At 35.2% G+C, this 3,780-nt stretch overlaps 1 protein-coding gene across 1 annotated transcript in view; it reads left to right on the top strand.

The window, feature by feature from the left end:
• The window catches only part of LOC118737443 (peroxidase), a 100,630-nt gene that overhangs the window by 72,878 nt on the left and 23,972 nt on the right, over window positions 1-3,780 (top strand). The gene's annotated exons all lie outside the window — the stretch shown is intronic.

Raw genomic sequence — 3,780 nt, 5'->3', positions numbered from 1 at the left:
TATAGAACAAAAGTGTGAAAGTCGTTAGAACTATGAAAGATAGCGGTAGCTGAAATAAAAAGTGTTACATCATGTTACAGTTTTGCTCGTCACTGTATGTGCGTAATATACTCGTCTCTGTGGATGTTTTACAGGACAAATTATGTGATTTTAGAAGTTTCGATTTTAAAGGGATAGATAATCTACTTTCACACGCAAATTTCATAGTGTTTGTTTGAATTAAGCTTTAAGCCAAGTGATCCCCTAAACTACAGTTGAGAAACTAAATACTTTGAACGTAGGATAGAAACCCAATAATAATTTTTATAGGAATAGAAGCATTCGACTTAAGCTGTTCTTTTTAATGTTCAATAATTTGTTCTGAGTGGGTAAACTGGTTAGTAAAGAGTCCTACACCAAAGCTATCTACGCATCAGGCAAGCCAGCACTTAAACTGCATATGCAAGTAGATATATAAATTCCAATTACAGCAAGCGTGGGCTTGTACCATAAAAAAATTGAGGAAAAAGAAAAGGTTAATGAATTCCTTTGACAAATTCTCAATTCAACACATTCTCTTAATTATTGGGGTGTGTACTAAGATGTATTGGATGGTGGAATACATTGATGTAAAATGATCCTTTACATGAAAATATAAACATTTGAACGCCTCTGATGTTATTTATTTTAAAATATTTTCTCAAAGTGCTTTTCGTAGTAATTCCTAAGCGATTTCTACCGAATTGGAAATGCCAGGTGAAGCCAAGTCCTTCTTTACCTGGTCTTTCCATCGCAGAAGAGGCCTTCCGCTTCCTCTGCTAGCCAAATCATAATACTCTTAGGGCTAGCGGAGCCGTTGAATTTCAATTCGCTGCACGCAGACCGACGAGATTGGGGAAAGGGAGGTTTGGTCTGTTTCGCCTTGAGCCCGGAGGTAAAAAAAAAACCAAAATATTTTGCTAAGTAGATAAGTCATAAATTGCAGTTAAGGCTTCGTGGAAATGAACTATAAGAAAAATTATTTTGTACTTTTTACTGCATTTATAGAATTTTTGTTTATAATGAATTTTTTATTTGACTTTTTATTGATAAAAGGCACAACTGAGCGCCGATCAGGAGCAGAAGAAAATGGCACAGCTATTAATTAATGTCTAACTTTGCCACTAAAATATTTATCATTTAATGCTCAGTGGAAATCCGGCATTAAAAATAACGAATCTGTTCTACCTACCTGCCTACCTATGAACATATAACTTTCTTATAAATGAAGGCAAGCAATTTAGTAACATTTGCTATTAATTTTTTTAAAGAAACCATTGGAAATAAAAATATAGGGTAAATTAAACACATGTTGTCCGATAATTACAAATAAATAAAAAAAAAAAACACCTATTTAAGGTGTGCGCATGACAATTGCGAATTTTTGACTGCAATTTAAAACATTATTTCATTACAACTACATACTTACTACACTTAAAAAATCAAAAATATTGCAAAATCATTTTCCTTTCAAATTAATGAAAGTTGTTAATATTCAATTGCTGTATTTAAATGAAAAAATATTGTTACACTTTATTTCTTGAACATTTTTAATGGCAAGATTACAAACAATTTTGTGCTAAATTTTCGGCAAACATGTATCGCCTATTATCCAATGCCCACACAACCACACACACACACACGCACTCATACGCAAAAATAAAAAATAAAAATAAAAAAATAAAATATGTAATTCAAAAATTTCGCAGCCCACCTCCATAAACGCACAAGTAGCCGTAGCTGGTGTGGTCGCTGCCTGTTTCATTATGAATTTATATATTTACATTCACTTTTTGCTTTAATTTTGTTTTTCATTTTTTCCCTGGGCTGCATGTTGGAAAGTAAAACAAAAATGCGATCGCAATGCTTGGCTTACTTTTTGGCTTCGACAAGATCAAGTAGCCAGTTTGCAAGCGTAGGGTGTGCATGTGTTTGTTTATGTATGTGTGTGCGTGTGTGCGTGCGCCAAATTAACATGCGTACTCATTTTGTGGACTCCAGTGCAGTTAAGAGGCATACAAGTGTGTGTTTACATTTTGCAGTCGAGGGGGTGAAATAACACAAACGGCAATAAAGCAAATTGCCATTAAATTGGGAAATAACACAAATTTGCTTTATTTCATTTCTCGTTGAGCAATAAGACCAACTTTGAAACCTAACAATTTGAGTAATAAAGCAAAATAGTGCACATATGTAGGTAGTCACCCAGTTACATTTGATAAAAAGTAGTAAATGAACAAGTTAATGGACAGATTTGTAAGTATATAAATTTGAAAGTGCCCAGCGTCGCGGCGGTCCACGTTCATAAGTAAAAATATTTTGTGAATATTACTTTCTTCCTATGAATTATATCATATTTTTTGTTTAATTATATTTTTGGAATAATAATAATAAATTATTACAAATAGTATAAATAAGCAATGGGAAATAAGGCAAAATTTGTTTTATTTCCAACCTTTGATGTAAATAAAGCAAAACTCAGATTTTGGTATTATTTCCCGTTTAAAAGTGAAATAAAGCAAATTTTGCGTTATTGCCGTTTGTGTTATTCGACCCCCCCCTTTGCAGTCATACTATGTGCTGGCCCGCAGCGATACCAGCACGATTCCACGCGTGCACTTGCGGCAATGCAGCAACAGCAGCAGCAGGCGCGGTCTATTTTATTATCGCTGACATCTACATTTTTTCGAAAACGAGTACATTTTTTTCTATACCATTTCAATTGCTGGTTAATGTAAATACTCGTACATACCTACGCATATCAGTTTAATTGCCTGCTAGTACCCTTCGTTTGCCTCTGGTAATGATTATGTGTGGTGGTATTAAAGTTTGTTTTGTGGCGCTAACAACGCATTTTTCGAGTGTTAAGCTCTGTACGTTTGCCACACACACACACCCACCGATGCCACTGCGTTCCCTCTGCAATGACTTTGCATCTCAGCTACATTCACTGGGCGCTCTCTGCTAGATGCCACTAAAACACTTTCAATTTCCAACTTAATTCAATTGCGTTTACTTTTTTTTTTGTTATGCCGCAAGCATTTGCTGTATTTTTTTTTGTTTTTCATTTTTGTTTTATGTTTTTGCTTTAGTTAATTTTTGCCTACGAATGCGGATTTATTGGTCACATGATCAGTTGATTATGGTCATTGGTGGTAGCTAGGCAGCGAGGCAGCGAGGCAGCGAGGCAGCGAGGCAGCGAGGCAGCGAGGTAGGTTGGTTGGTTCGGTGGTTGGTAGGCTGTTGCTTGTGCTGCTGCTGCTGCTGCGTCATCGCTATCATTTATTGTTAAATGCCAACAATGCTTGATTTACGTCTAAGACTTGTTGGCCTCTTGACTGCAGGGTCTCACAAGACTTGTACCGTAGCAACGATTCATACATACCTATGTACTAAATTATACTATACAAGTATTTGTATTTGAATTTATAAAAGCTGCCAATTAATTGCTTTTGGAACGCAGCGACAAAGTCGCGTGATTGCACCAATATATTCATCTATTTGTTTGCACTTACTTTTTTTTTGTCTGATTTTTGCTTCATTTCGAATAATAAAATTTTAATTGGTAAAGTTAGTGTACGATTCGGGTAAAGTAATTTGTTGCGCCTAGAATTTATTTTGAAATTCGATATGCAATTGCTCCAAGGATTAATCAAATTTTTTGGGCATATTTTTTTTCAACTATGGGCGTGCACGCATATTAATCAAAACTAGAGTGCCAGTTACTGTCGAAATTCGGCCGTTTTTGCTAGTTTTTAAGAG

Source organism: Rhagoletis pomonella, unplaced genomic scaffold, assembly GCF_013731165.1.
Source record: "Rhagoletis pomonella isolate Grant_MI unplaced genomic scaffold, Rhpom_1.0 Rhpom_scaffold_00004, whole genome shotgun sequence".
NCBI lineage: Eukaryota > Metazoa > Arthropoda > Insecta > Diptera > Tephritidae > Rhagoletis > Rhagoletis pomonella.
The sequence above is the reverse complement of the archived record's forward strand: the minus strand, read 5'-3'. Positions and strand labels throughout refer to the sequence as shown.